Source organism: Urocampus carinirostris, unplaced genomic scaffold (assembly GCF_059441175.1).
Source record: "Urocampus carinirostris isolate Australia breed hairy pipefish unplaced genomic scaffold, RoL_Ucar_1.0 HiC_scaffold_88, whole genome shotgun sequence".
In the NCBI taxonomy this organism is placed as follows: Eukaryota; Metazoa; Chordata; class Actinopteri; order Syngnathiformes; family Syngnathidae; genus Urocampus; species Urocampus carinirostris.
In genome coordinates, this window is record NW_028283195.1 from 31354 (window position 1) to 47577 (window position 16224).

Consider the following 16224-nt stretch of genomic DNA (forward strand, 5'->3'; position numbering starts at 1 on the left):
CTTAAAAATGGGCTTTCCAGCCTGCAAGTCACACTTTTATGAAAACTTGCATAACTCAAAAAGTTAAGCTTTTTTCACCAAATCTGCACTAAATATAGAAAATTCAGAAGATTTCCAACCCAGGAAAGCAAGATTTATGATTCTAGCATGCATGGTTGTCAGGTTTAACCCAACAGATGTACAAAACCTATATACAAAAAAGACACAAAGAATCGTGAGTATAACTTACTTGCAAGTGAGAAATATCCATAGTCTACCCATTGGCAGTCTACTGGATACTCTGAAAATGTATATTTCTCCTTGCCCTTTTATTGAATCAACACCTGTTTAAACTTACAACAACGTTTTATTTATAGCAAACAAAAACTAGGTGGGCCTGCGGTCAGAGAGGTCCTTTATCTCGCCGCAGGTAAAGGTTCATCCTTTGTCCTCCTTCTTCAAACACAAACAAGAAAGGCACATTGTATACAAAGAAAATATTGCAACAGTAGAATAAAATATTTACAGTTTAAATCCAACATTTCCCTCCTGTTTATTCACTTTGCACTATTTCTCTTTGTCATCCATAACTTCTTCTCTCGATTTTCAGTTACAGAATCATGTTATAGTACTCATGTTACACTTAGAGGTTAAACTTTGTCGTCTGATTCACCGTAGTCAAAAACTTCTGAAAAAAGATCTGGAAAATGTAAGGAAGCGGCATTTGCCAGCCCAAAAAGGTCCCGGCGACGACGATCTTGAGGTCTTTGCAAAAAATGGCGTTGTGAAGGAAGTTCTCAAAGAGCTTGAGAAAGACGCGGTCATCCTTCTCCCGGTCCTTCTCCTCTGGGGTTTTTGGGCAAACGCAGCAAGGACCCTTCTTGGCCCCGGACAATTCCGACTTGGTGGGCTTGCTGATCTCCTTCATGTCGCTAAATCCCGTGGCAGGGATCCGGATCGGGATCTTCAGCTCTTTGGAGCAGTAATTGTGCAGGTATAGCTCTCTGTGTTCTGGCTGCCGCTGCCATCTGACGAGGTAGTAGGTTTGGTTGCCGTTGGGAAAAAGAGGCGGCGACCATTTGACCAGCAGCTTCGTGGATGAATTTGCGTAGGCACGGGGTTCTTTGGGCACGGTCGGCAATGACGGACAAGTTCAAATTCAAATTATGTCACTCTTTGCACCAGGAATGTGCTTGTCCTCCACCCTTAGGGTAATGGCCTTGACAAAAATGGCATACTGGGTCCAGGGTTTGAGGTGGTGAATGGCGACTTTGGGGTCCGTATTAAAGATCCACGTCCACCATGTACCAGCTGTTGGAACCGCAGCCGTCCTGGCCGTCGAATTCGGTGATGTTCTGAGAAGGGGCCTCCTTGTAGTAGACCATAAAGCTGATAAGGCCTTTGTAATCCCGTGGATGGTAGCGGTCCCACACCAGGCGGATGGCATAGCTGGACGTGCTGTTGGACAAAATCCTGAGGACGTGGCTCCCACAACTGGCTCTTTCGCGGTTATTGCGAAAGTTGCCTTCCTGGGGCTTTTCCGTGACGCTGGTTTTCTCCCACATGGTGTGGATCTCGGACATGCAGAGTTTGGGATTGAGGCGGAAGAAGAGACGTCCTGCACGGATGGTTAGGTTGTGCTGAGTCCAGTCCCAAAGGTTGTGAAGGTGCTGGATGTTGATGTCCAGATTGCCGGTGATGACGGTGCAGTCCTTGAGGGACTGAGCGGCGTTCACCGAGTCGATGACGGAGGTGGAGCAGATTTTGTCGCATAGGCCGTTGCAGGAGCTGCACAGCATCCGATTACTCTCGTTGGTGCGGACCCGGAGGGGCAGTCGGGCATGCACTCGCCCTCGTGGATGACGAAGTGAACGTCGCTGGGCAGGTGAACTTGTGAGCAAAGGTCCATGGTGATGCAGCGCCAGCCCTCGAACTTGAAAGTGCCGGGCGGGCAGTCGGGCACGCAGCGGCCTTCGTGGTAATAATGCAGGCAGGCGGCGCATGCCGTGTCGCTGTTTGCGTGCGTGCAGCTGCCCAGACATTGGCGGTGGCAGCATTCGCCTTTTTTGGTGCAGGCGTGCTTGCAACGGCTGGGACACATTAATCGTTGTCCATTCGCAGCAGCTCCACCAGGATGGAAAGTCCTTTTTCCTTCCACACTGTAGCACGGTTGTATGCCGCAAACTTCCAGTGAGAGGTTTTGAAGTGACCCTGCAGCGCCCTCCAGAGTTGCAGGGTTGGAGCTCTCAGCAAGGAGTGTCAAATATGGCTTCACCACTGCCGGGTGCAAAAGCATCTCAGCGCCCGTGGGGTTCTTGGAGAAACCTGGGGAACGCCATCCCAGTTGTCTTCCTGAGAGTTCTTTTACTTTTTCTTCTTCTCTTTTGCACATTAAGGTTTTCTTCAAATAACAATAAAAACGTTGCTATAATTGCTACTACCAATTCGTCTACCGCTACCAATCTACCTGTTAGCATTCTACCTGCAGATCTGCGATTCCTCCTAACACTTCCAGAGTTGTGGACAATCTTCACTGGTTTGAGACGACTGCAAACTATAAATGCAGCCCCCTTTGTAGCCAGACTTCCTCTGAAAGTTTTGTTGAGGAATAACAGCTCTCCAGTAGGTACCACAGTGCTATTACAATGACGCAACTAAGAACAATCAAAGCGTATGCTAAAATAGAAACATTGAAACAGTTATTTTACTCATGCTTAATTACTTTCTTACAGTGTGTCAAATGAGCTCATGTGTTTTTCTGCAATATTTACTGCTTTTTATCAGGACCCAATCACCTGGTTCAACTAATTGGCTTTCCTATGGAGACATAAAAAGTGTATCATCGTTATCATTACGATCCGCCAGTTGCTTCTGGTGCTGCAATATTTTTCTCATGTAATCAACCAGAGTACTTTCATCATCAGTTTCCCACATATTTTTAAATAATGGTAATTCACCAAATATTACTTCATATGGTGTTAGCACATTTGTACTGATGATGTTAATATACAGTTTTACTAATTCTAGATATTTAGTCCATGGTCTTTTGGTTTCTTCCATACACTTCCTAAGTCTGTTTTTTATATAGTTCCATTCTTTTTTTTTTTTCTACCAACCCTGCACTTTGTGGGTGATAAGCACAGTGATCTTTTAGGTCTATATGTATTGCTTATTTTAGTTAATTTTTTGATTTACAAAATGTGACCCATTATCACTATAGATCTTTTCTGGAATCCCATAACATGGAATTATGTCTTGGCATAATGCTTTAACTACTGTTCAATATCTGGTTTATCAATCCTATTATCCCTCCTGTTGAGACATTTCCCTTGTCTCAATATTTCTGCCCATTTGTATAGATTTTTTGGTAGGATTGGTTTATCTTCTTGCCATTTACAGATTCCATCTTTTAGGTGTGCTCCTTTTCTTTTCCAGAGTTCTTGCTCTGGTTTAGGCGATTGTTGTTGCATTTCTTGTAGTATTTTGTTTTTTAAGGCATTTTCTGTTAGACTTAGAACTGTTATTTCTCATTGTGCAGCTTGTTTTGCTATTTTATCTGCAAATGCATTGCCCCTTGAAACTGGGTTTGTTTCTGGTGTGTGGGCCATGCATTTACATATAGCTAACTGTTTTGGCAGCTGCACTGCTTGTAATAGTTCTGTTAGCAGTTTTGCATGTGTCACTGGTTTTCCTGTTGATGTTATCATACCTCTATTTTTCCAGTGTTGTGCAAACGTGTGAGTTGTTGCATAGGCATACTGGCTATCTGTGTATATTGTTGCTATTTTATCTTTCATAAGTTTGCAGGCTTCTGTTAGGATCACTAATTCTGCAGCTTGAGCTGAACAATGTTGAGTTAATGCTTCTGCCTTTAATACTTTATCATGTGTTACTACAGCATAGCCTGTCCTCCTTTTTCCTGTTTCATCTTTCTTTCCTACGAAACAATACTTTCTCTGTTATTTTAGCCTCTTTTTCTTTTTGTTCAGGTTCTGTTTCCTTTTTTCTTTTAGTTAAATGGAAACATTATTATTATTTTTTTTTCCCCATGCAAATATACATTTTTTTAAAATTTTCATGATCTGTCTCAAGATAATTAATCTGCTATTTTTAAATATCTATGATCCTACCTATTCAGGCTCAATCAGTTTCTTGTTATCTTTTGAAAACACTCCTTCCATAGAAATTGTTTCTTTTTAACTATAAGTCAGCATTGGTTACGTATTTATCAATCATTTGTTAATTGTAACATGCTTATACTTAAAAATTAAGCGTGGCTTATTTCACCTTCTCTTGAAAGACTTTTTATCAGTTGTCCTCCTAGGGGATATTGTCCTTGGCGCTAAACTTATCAAAATTCCAAACCATCACACTGTCTAAACATCAAAAAATCTCAAAAATGCCAAATGGAACTCAACGTCAAATCTTTTTTAATTGTCATTTCCTCTCTCTTCAATCATAATCAACTATCTTTTCTCATTGATTCAATATAAAACAAACATATACTTGTCACTAATAAATTGCCTTATCAACTCGCATTGTATTATATTATATTATTATCATAATCTTCGGTTTGCAATAGTCTTTTCTCTTTGCAGCCCCTTAATATCCTTAGAGATTAAGAGCTATACAAATAAACATGACCTTATCTGAATTAATACTTAATACTGTGTGTATTTTTTTTTTCCTTTTAAAAACAAAGCACATCTCATTTAGAGATTAAAACAGAAAATTTAATTTCCAATCTCAATATTTCTTTTTCTGTGTTAATAAGTCGTTATTTTCAAACTCATTTCAAAATTTTGATTATTTGAAATGACTCAGATTTCCTGCTCTTTACTATGCAATATTCTTTTTCTTTCCCTGGTTCTACTAATATATCATCTACACAAGTTAATAGTTCGCTCTTATTTAGAGGCTCGAAACTTACTTGAGAGTAAATTCTTGGACTTTCACAATACCCTTGAGGTGTAGGTATATATTTTCCCTTTAAACGTAAATGCAAACCAAAATTGATTGTCTTTATGCATTGGTACTGAGAAGAATGCGTTTTTATATATACCACTGGGAAATACTTGGCCTTTGGTTTCAGTGAGTTCAATAGCGTGTGTGGATCCACCAAACAGGGACCTTTGGATCACCTTATTATTTACTGCTATCAAATCCTCAACAATTGTCCATCATGTTGATGGGGGTGCCTCGTTTACAGAAAATATCGGTGTGTTTACGGGTGACTCAGCGTATTCAATTAGTACTCCCACCTTCTTTAAATCTTCTATTACTGGTTCTATTCCTTCCATTGCATCTGGTTTTAAAGAATATTGTTTTATTCTGGGCCGATGTTCTGTTTTGGGTCTTATTATTATAGGTTGTGCTACTTTTACTAGTCCTACATCTGTGGGTCCCTGGGACCATAGTTTATTAGGAATTTGTTTTAATAGGTCCTGCTGCTCCTTAGTAAAGTAAATGTGTCATTCCTTCTTTTTTTTTAGATGTACTCCTGAGTTTACCATTATAGTCCAGAATAATGACTTTCTGGATAGTCCAGTAGAATCGCTGAACCATGTGTTAACGCCTGTTGCTACCCAATACCGTACATTTTCTCCTCTGTAATATTATTTGTGTATAAATATTGTGGTATTTCTTTCTTCTTCTTAGCATTTAATTAGATATTCATCCCCTTGAAATAATTTTATTTTATATTTGTAGCTTTTCTATAAAAGTAATGTTATAAATGGTAAATGGTCTGCATTTATACAGCGCTTTTCAAATCAACGAAGACCTCCAAAAGCACTCTATAATGTGCTTCACTCTCACCCATTTGCTTTTAGTCATCTAGACTTAACACAATTCAATGTTGAAAAAGTAAAGTTATTTGTCCCAATTTATGGTATTACGGTTAGTCTCACTTAATTTTCAACCAATTATCTTTTTTGATATTTAATTAACTTTCCCCTTTATGTTTCTCTTTCTTTTTTTTCTATGCTCATTTTCTTAATATTTATTTTCTTTTCCCTTTATACCTTCTTTTACTTACTCTCATCTTTCTGTATTTGTAACTTCCCTACCTGTTCTGCCAACAATCCATTCTCAACATAACATTCCTTTCCTTACACACCCTCTCACAATAGCTTTTTAGCTCACCAGTTTAATGCGAAAATGACGTATAATCATCTCACTCAATTTTAATTTTTTCCTTCAAACCAATTAAATCTACTATTTTAGCTTCACTTATTTAATGTGAAAATCACATATATTGATGTGCAACAAGTTATATTACTCATTTGTATTCCACTCAATACATTTTTCCTCCATATTCATTGAAAATAAATTATTTATTAACGCTTTTTCAATACTTTTGTATAAAAATGCCTTTATCTCAAATTAATTTATTCCAATTCACTCAAATAGATTTTTTCTAGTCTTCCCAGTCCTTATTTTACCAATTTTTGTACTCAAAACAGGAATATCTTATCTTTTTCTGTATTATTCTGTCATTATCTTGAATTAACGCATCTAAAATAACTCACTCATTTTTTCCCTAAATTTCTCAGTTTTTAATTTATCGGTTTTCGACTAAAAAATTCGGACCGCAAGAAAAAATCTCCAGAACCATCTGTGGCCCCCGGTGCCTGTGTTAAACACCCTTATGGTGAACACCTATTCCTCAAAAAAAATTACTTTTTCCAACTCCTTTAATCTGTTCTATCAATTCTTCTTAAATATCACTCTTTAAACAATCTCAGCTCTTTTGAAAACGTACTTTTTTTAGCGTTTAGCTTTCTTTTTGACAAGTAAGACGGACAAACATATAACATAAGACATACACAGGGCCCAAACAATCAAACTTCTAATAAATTTAACAAAATTTGGTGACTTAGGTTTCTTATTTTCTCTCTATACAGTATGCTTTCTAAGTTTAAAACCTCTTCTTCAAATTTCTCATGGCGAGTTTTGAAAATATATTCTTCCTCTTCCTCATTTTTTATCCTTTAGCTTTATCTCTATAACATAGGGGTTCTATCGCTGAGGCATCTTCCTTTTCAATGACTTTCCAGTCTTTGCATGAAAAATCTTCTAAAAGCTTCTGTTTTACTTTACTTTGCCCCTTTCCCATTTTTAGAACTAAATTTGGACTCAGTGGTTTTTAATACCTAGTGTATTCTAACACTGAGTTTCTCTTTCAACAGGATGTTGATAAATAACCTTTTGTGGTAAAATTCACTTCAACCTATGCAGGTGGAATTTTCTTGCATACAGGCATCCACAAAGGCTCACCATTTATTCCCTGTTGCTTTGGTATAAAATACAATTACCTAGTGGTAATAGTATTTTCTTTCACACTCACTTTCACTCTTTTTGAAGAACAAAGAACTTCCCTTGAGTTCTTTTTAAACAGAGAGGAACCCTTGCCCTTTTACTTAGAGGAACCCTTGCCCTCTTTACTTAAAGAACTTCCCTTGAGTTCTTTTTTGAAACGGAGAGGAACCCCTTTCCCTCTTACTTAAGACTGTGTCTTAAGTCTTACTGGCCACGTTTCTCTTTTACCTAATAGTGCCTAGGATTGTTAGGATTTATTTTCTTAACTCTGTTTTGAATTCTTCACACTCATACCCTTTTACTTTAGTCACATGCATTCCTTTTTAAAATAAAAGTTTTACTCACAGTTCTCTGAGTCCTTGGACTTTCCGTCAACCTTCGGATCCCAACTTGTAAGGAAAAGGACCAGTCCCGAAAAGGGTCTTAATGCTGTGGCCACAGACTTGCCTGGAGCTTTACTCACACGCTGGGATCGTCAGGTTTGTTGGAATCCGGCTCTCGAAGGACCAAATAAATGTCAGGTTTAACCCAACAGATGTACAAAACCTATATACAAAAAAGACACAAAGAATCGTGAGTATAACTTACTTGCAAGTGAGAAATATCCATAGTCTACCCATTGGCAGTCTACTGGATACTCTGAAAATGTATATTTCTCCTTGCCCTTTTATTGAATCAACACCTGTTTAAACTTACAACAACGTTTTATTTATAGCAAACAAAAACTAGGTGGGCCTGCGGTCAGAGAGGTCCTTTATCTCGCCGCAGGTAAAGGTTCATCCTTTGTCCTCCTTCTTCAAACACAAACAAGAAAGGCACATTGTATACAAAGAAAATATTGCAACAGTAGAATAAAATATTTACAGTTTAAATCCAACAATGGTTCAAAAGTTATTGTCATTATTAAATGTTTGCTTTTTCGGACGTTTTAGGCTCAGAGAAGTGCAAAAATGGGCTTTCCAGCCTGCAAGTCACACTTTTATGAAAACTTGCATAACTCAAAAACTTGAGCTTTTTTCACCAAATCTGCACTAAATATAGAAAATTCAGAAGATTTCCAACCTAGAAAAGCAAGAATTATGATTCTAGCATGCATGGTTCCAAAGTTATTGTCATTATTAAATGATTGCTTTTTCGGACGTTTCAGGCGCAGATAAGCTTAAAAATGGGCTTTCCAGCCTGCAAGTCACACTTTTATGAAAACTTGCATAACTCAAAAAGTTGAGCTTTTTTCACCAAATCTGCACTAAATATAGAAAATTCAGAAGATTTCCAACCCAGGAAAGCAAGAATTATGATTCTAGCATGCATGGTTCAAAAGTTATTGTCATTATTAAATGATTGCTTTTTCGGACGTTTCAGGCGCAGATAAGCTTAAAAATGGGCTTTCCAGCCTGCAAGTCACACTTTTATGAAAACTTGCATAACTCAAAAAGTTGAGCTTTTTTCACCAAATCTGCACTAAATATAGAAAATTCAGAAGATTTCCAACCCAGGAAAGCAAGATTTATGATTCTAGCATGCATGGTTCAAAAGTTATTGTCATTATTAAATGATTGCTTTTTCGGACGTCTTAGGCTCAGAGAGGTGCAAAAATGGGCTTTCCAGCCTGCAAGTCACACTTTTATGAAAACTTGCATAACTCAAAAAGTTGAGCTTTTTTCACCAAATCTGCACTAAATATAGAAAATTCAGAAGATTTCCAACCCAGGAAAGCAAGAATTATGATTCTAGCATGCATGGTTCAAAAGTTATTGTCATTATTAAATGATTGCTTTTTCGGACGTTTCAAGCGCAGATAAGCTTAAAAATGGGCTTTCCAGCCTGCAAGTCACACTTTTATGAAAACTTGCATAACTCAAAAAGTTGAGCTTTTTTCACCAAATCTGCACTAAATATAGAAAATTCAGAAGATTTCCAACCCAGGAAAGCAAGATTTATGATTCTAGCATGCATGGTTCAAAAGTTATTGTCATTATTAAATGATTGCTTTTTCGGACGTTTTAGGCTCAGAGAAGTGCAAAAATGGGCTTTCCAGCCTGCAAGTCACACTTTTATGAAAACTTGCATAACTCAAAAACTTGAGCTTTTTTCACCAAATCTGCACTAAATATAGAAAATTCAGAAGATTTCCAACCCAGGAAAGCAAGATTTATGATTCTAGCATGCATGGTTCAAAAGTTATTGTCATTATTAAATGATTGCTTTTTCGGACGTTTTAGGCTCAGAGAAGTGCAAAGCTTTCCAGCCTGCAAGTCACACTTTTATGAAAACTTGCATAACTCAAAAAGTTGAGCTTTTTTCACCAAATCTGCACTAAATATAGAAAATTCAGAAGATTTCCAACCCAGGAAAGCAAGATTTATGATTCTAGCATGCATGGTTCAAAAGTTATTGTCATTATTAAATGATTGCTTTTTCGGACGTTTTAGGCTCAGAGAAGTGCAAAAATGGGTTTTCCAGCCTGCAAGTCACGCTTTTATGAAAACTTGCATAACTCAAAAACTTGAGCTTTTTTCACCAAATCTGCACTAAATATAGAAAATTCAGAAGATTTCCAACCTAGAAAAGCAAAAATTATGATTCTAGCATGCATGGTTCCAAAGTTATTGTCATTATTAAATGATTGCTTTTTCGGACGTTTCAGGCGCAGATAAGCTTAAAAATGGGCTTTCCAGCCTGCAAGTCACACTTTTATGAAAACTTGCATAACTCAAAAAGTTGAGCTTTTTTCACCAAATCTGCACTAAATATAGAAAATTCAGAAGATTTCCAACCCAGGAAAGCAAGAATTATGATTCTAGCATGCATGGTTCAAAAGTTATTGTCATTATTAAATGATTGCTTTTTCGGACGTTTCAGGCGCAGATAAGCTTAAAAATGGGCTTTCCAGCCTGCAAGTCACACTTTTATGAAAACTTGCATAACTCAAAAAGTTGAGCTTTTTTCACCAAATCTGCACTAAATATAGAAAATTCAGAAGATTTCCAACCCAGGAAAGCAAGATTTATGATTCTAGCATGCATGGTTCAAAAGTTATTGTCATTATTAAATGATTGCTTTTTCGGACGTTTTAGGCTCAGAGAAGTGCAAAAATGGGTTTTCCAGCCTGCAAGTCACACTTTTATGAAAACTTGCATAACTCAAAAACTTGAGCTTTTTTCACCAAATCTGCACTAAATATAGAAAATTCAGAAGATTTCCAACCTAGAAAAGCAAGAATTATGATTCTAGCATGCATGGTTCCAAAGTTATTGTCATTATTAAATGATTGCTTTTTCGGACGTTTCAGGCGCAGATAAGCTTAAAAATGGGCTTTCCAGCCTGCAAGTCACACTTTTATGAAAACTTGCATAACTCAAAAAGTTGAGCTTTTTTCACCAAATCTGCACTAAATATAGAAAATTCAGAAGATTTCCAACCCAGGAAAGCAAGATTTATGATTCTAGCATGCATGGTTCAAAAGTTATTGTCATTATTAAATGATTGCTTTTTCGGACGTTTTAGGCTCAGAGAAGTGCAAAAATGGGTTTTCCAGCCTGCAAGTCACTCTTTTATGAAAACTTGCATAACTCAAAAATTTGAGCTTTTTTCACCAAATCTGCACTAAATATAGAAAATTCAGAAGATTTCCAACCTAGAAAAGCAAGAATTATGATTCTAGCATGCATGGTTCCAAAGTTATTGTCATTATTAAATGATTGCTTTTTCGGACGTTTCAGGCGCAGATAAGCTTAAAAATGGGCTTTCCAGCCTGCAAGTCACACTTTTATGAAAACTTGCATAACTCAAAAAGTTGAGCTTTTTTCACCAAATCTGCACTAAATATAGAAAATTCAGAAGATTTCCAACCCAGGAAAGCAAGATTTATGATTCTAGCATGCATGGTTCAAAAGTTATTGTCATTATTAAATGATTGCTTTTTCGGACGTTTTAGGCTCAGAGAAGTGCAAAAATGGGCTTTCCAGCCTGCAAGTCACACTTTTATGAAAACTTGCATAACTCAAAAACTTGAGCTTTTTTCACCAAATCTGCACTAAATATAGAAAATTCAGAAGATTTCCAACCTAGAAAAGCAAGAATTATGATTCTAGCATGCATGGTTCCAAAGTTATTGTCATTATTAAATGATTGCTTTTTCGGACGTTTCAGGCGCAGATAAGCTTAAAAATGGGCTTTCCAGCCTGCAAGTCACACTTTTATGAAAACTTGCATAACTCAAAAAGTTGAGCTTTTTTCACCAAATCTGCACTAAATATAGAAAATTCAGAAGATTTCCAACCCAGGAAAGCAAGATTTATGATTCTAGCATGCATGGTTCAAAAGTTATTGTCATTATTAAATGATTGCTTTTTCGGACGTTTTAGGCTCAGAGAAGTGCAAAAATGGGCTTTCCAGCCTGCAAGTCACACTTTTATGAAAACTTGCATAACTCAAAAACTTGAGCTTTTTTCACCAAATCTGCACTAAATATAGAAAATTCAGAAGATTTCCAACCTAGAAAAGCAAGAATTATGATTCTAGCATGCATGGTTCCAAAGTTATTGTCATTATTAAATGATTGCTTTTTCGGACGTTTCAGGCGCAGATAAGCTTAAAAATGGGCTTTCCAGCCTGCAAGTCACACTTTTATGAAAACTTGCATAACTCAAAAACTTGAGCTTTTTTCACCAAATCTGCACTAAATATAGAAAATTCAGAAGATTTCCAACCCAGGAAAGCAAGAATTGTGATTCTAGCATGCATGGTTCAAAAGTTATTGTCATTATTAAATGATTGCTTTTTCGGACGTTTCAGGCGCAGATAAGCTTAAAAATGGGCTTTCCAGCCTGCAAGTCACACTTTTATGAAAACTTGCATAACTCAAAAAGTTGAGCTTTTTTCACCAAATCTGCACTAAATATAGAAAATTCAGAAGATTTCCAACCCAGGAAAGCAAGATTTATGATTCTAGCATGCATGGTTCAAAAGTTATTGTCATTATTAAATGATTGCTTTTTCGGACGTTTTAGGCTCAGAGAAGTGCAAAAATGGGCTTTCCAGCCTGCAAGTCACACTTTTATGAAAACTTGCATAACTCAAAAACTTGAGCTTTTTTCACCAAATCTGCACTAAATATAGAAAATTCAGAAGATTTCCAACCTAGAAAAGCAAGAATTATGATTCTAGCATGCATGGTTCCAAAGTTATTGTCATTATTAAATGATTGCTTTTTCGGACGTTTCAGGCGCAGATAAGCTTAAAAATGGGCTTTCCAGCCTGCAAGTCACACTTTTATGAAAACTTGCATAACTCAAAAAGTTGAGCTTTTTTCACCAAATCTGCACTAAATATAGAAAATTCAGAAGATTTCCAACCCAGGAAAGCAAGAATTATGATTCTAGCATGCATGGTTCCAAAGTTATTGTCATTATTAAATGATTGCTTTTTCGGACGTTTCAGGCGCAGATAAGCTTAAAAATGGGCTTTCCAGCCTGCAAGTCACACTTTTATGAAAACTTGCATAACTCAAAAAGTTGAGCTTTTTTCACCAAATCTGCACTAAATATAGAAAATTCAGAAGATTTCCAACCCAGGAAAGCAAGAATTATGATTCTAGCATGCATGGTTCAAAAGTTATTGTCATTATTAAATGATTGCTTTTTCGGACGTTTCAGGCGCAGATAAGCTTAAAAATGGGCTTTCCAGCCTGCAAGTCACACTTTTATGAAAACTTGCATAACTCAAAAAGTTGAGCTTTTTTCACCAAATCTGCACTAAATATAGAAAATTCAGAAGATTTCCAACCCAGGAAAGCAAGATTTATGATTCTAGCATGCATGGTTCAAAAGTTATTGTCATTATTAAATGATTGCTTTTTCGGACGTTTTAGGCTCAGAGAAGTGCAAAAATGGGTTTTCCAGCCTGCAAGTCACACTTTTATGAAAACTTGCATAACTCAAAAACTTGAGCTTTTTTCACCAAATCTGCACTAAATATAGAAAATTCAGAAGATTTCCAACCTAGAAAAGCAAGAATTATGATTCTAGCATGCATGGTTCCAAAGTTATTGTCATTATTAAATGATTGCTTTTTCGGACGTTTCAGGCGCAGATAAGCTTAAAAATGGGCTTTCCAGCCTGCAAGTCACACTTTTATGAAAACTTGCATAACTCAAAAAGTTGAGCTTTTTTCACCAAATCTGCACTAAATATAGAAAATTCAGAAGATTTCCAACCCAGGAAAGCAAGAATTATGATTCTAGCATGCATGGTTCAAAAGTTATTGTCATTATTAAATGATTGCTTTTTCGGACGTTTCAGGCGCAGATAAGCTTAAAAATGGGCTTTCCAGCCTGCAAGTCACACTTTTATGAAAACTTGCATAACTCAAAAAGTTGAGCTTTTTTCACCAAATCTGCACTAAATATAGAAAATTCAGAAGATTTCCAACCCAGGAAAGCAAGATTTATGATTCTAGCATGCATGGTTCCAAAGTTATTGTCATTATTAAATGATTGCTTTTTCGGACGTTTCAGGCGCAGATAAGCTTAAAAATGGGCTTTCCAGCCTGCAAGTCACACTTTTATGAAAACTTGCATAACTCAAAAAGTTGAGCTTTTTTCACCAAATCTGCACTAAATATAGAAAATTCAGAAGATTTCCAACCCAGGAAAGCAAGATTTATGATTCTAGCATGCATGGTTCAAAAGTTATTGTCATTATTAAATGATTGCTTTTTCGGACGTTTTAGGCTCAGAGAAGTGCAAAAATGGGTTTTCCAGCCTGCAAATCACACTTTTATGAAAACTTGCATAACTCAAAAACTTGAGCTTTTTTCACCAAATCTGCACTAAATATAGAAAATTCAGAAGATTTCCAACCTAGAAAAGCAAGAATTATGATTCTAGCATGCATGGTTCCAAAGTTATTGTCATTATTAAATGATTGCTTTTTCGGACGTTTCAGGCGCAGATAAGCTTAAAAATGGGCTTTCCAGCCTGCAAGTCACACTTTTATGAAAACTTGCATAACTCAAAAAGTTGAGCTTTTTTCACCAAATCTGCACTAAATATAGAAAATTCAGAAGATTTCCAACCCAGGAAAGCAAGATTTATGATTCTAGCATGCATGGTTCAAAAGTTATTGTCATTATTAAATGATTGCTTTTTCGGACGTTTTAGGCTCAGAGAAGTGCAAAAATGGGTTTTCCAGCCTGCAAGTCACTCTTTTATGAAAACTTGCATAACTCAAAAATTTGAGCTTTTTTCACCAAATCTGCACTAAATATAGAAAATTCAGAAGATTTCCAACCTAGAAAAGCAAGAATTATGATTCTAGCATGCATGGTTCCAAAGTTATTGTCATTATTAAATGATTGCTTTTTCGGACGTTTCAGGCGCAGATAAGCTTAAAAATGGGCTTTCCAGCCTGCAAGTCACACTTTTATGAAAACTTGCATAACTCAAAAAGTTGAGCTTTTTTCACCAAATCTGCACTAAATATAGAAAATTCAGAAGATTTCCAACCCAGGAAAGCAAGATTTATGATTCTAGCATGCATGGTTCAAAAGTTATTGTCATTATTAAATGATTGCTTTTTCGGACGTTTTAGGCTCAGAGAAGTGCAAAAATGGGCTTTCCAGCCTGCAAGTCACACTTTTATGAAAACTTGCATAACTCAAAAACTTGAGCTTTTTTCACCAAATCTGCACTAAATATAGAAAATTCAGAAGATTTCCAACCTAGAAAAGCAAGAATTATGATTCTAGCATGCATGGTTCCAAAGTTATTGTCATTATTAAATGATTGCTTTTTCGGACGTTTCAGGCGCAGATAAGCTTAAAAATGGGCTTTCCAGCCTGCAAGTCACACTTTTATGAAAACTTGCATAACTCAAAAAGTTGAGCTTTTTTCACCAAATCTGCACTAAATATAGAAAATTCAGATGATTTCCAACCCAGGAAAGCAAGATTTATGATTCTAGCATGCATGGTTCAAAAGTTATTGTCATTATTAAATGATTGCTTTTTCGGACGTTTTAGGCTCAGAGAAGTGCAAAAATGGGCTTTCCAGCCTGCAAGTCACACTTTTATGAAAACTTGCATAACTCAAAAACTTGAGCTTTTTTCACCAAATCTGCACTAAATATAGAAAATTCAGAAGATTTCCAACCTAGAAAAGCAAGAATTATGATTCTAGCATGCATGGTTCCAAAGTTATTGTCATTATTAAATGATTGCTTTTTCGGACGTTTCAGGCGCAGATAAGCTTAAAAATGGGCTTTCCAGCCTGCAAGTCACACTTTTATGAAAACTTGCATAACTCAAAAAGTTGAGCTTTTTTCACCAAATCTGCACTAAATATAGAAAATTCAGAAGATTTCCAACCCAGGAAAGCAAGAATTATGATTCTAGCATGCATGGTTCAAAAGTAATTGTCATTATTAAATGATTGCTTTTTCGGACGTTTCAGGCGCAGATAAGCTTAAAAATGGGCTTTCCAGCCTGCAAGTCACACTTTTATGAAAACTTGCATAACTCAAAAAGTTGAGCTTTTTTCACCAAATCTGCACTAAATATAGAAAATTCAGAAGATTTCCAACCCAGGAAAGCAAGATTTATGATTCTAGCATGCATGGTTCAAAAGTTATTGTCATTATTAAATGATTGCTTTTTCGGACGTTTTAGGCTCAGAGAAGTGCAAAAATGGGCTTTCCAGCCTGCAAGTCACACTTTTATGAAAACTTGCATAACTCAAAAACTTGAGCTTTTTTCACCAAATCTGCACTAAATATAGAAAATTCAGAAGATTTCCAACCTAGAAAAGCAAGAATTATGATTCTAGCATGCATGGTTCCAAAGTTATTGTCATTATTAAATGATTGCTTTTTCGGACGTTTCAGGCGCAGATAAGCTTAAAAATGGGCTTTCCAGCCTGCAAGTCAC

At 36.4% G+C, this 16224-nt stretch overlaps 1 pseudogene; it reads right to left on the reverse strand.

Moving 5' to 3' along the window:
- Positions 1 to 219: 219 nt before the first annotated feature.
- LOC148345156 (insulin-like growth factor 1 receptor pseudogene) lies at positions 220 to 2275 on the reverse strand (annotated as a pseudogene).
- Between the last annotated feature and the right edge of the window lie 13949 nt (positions 2276 to 16224).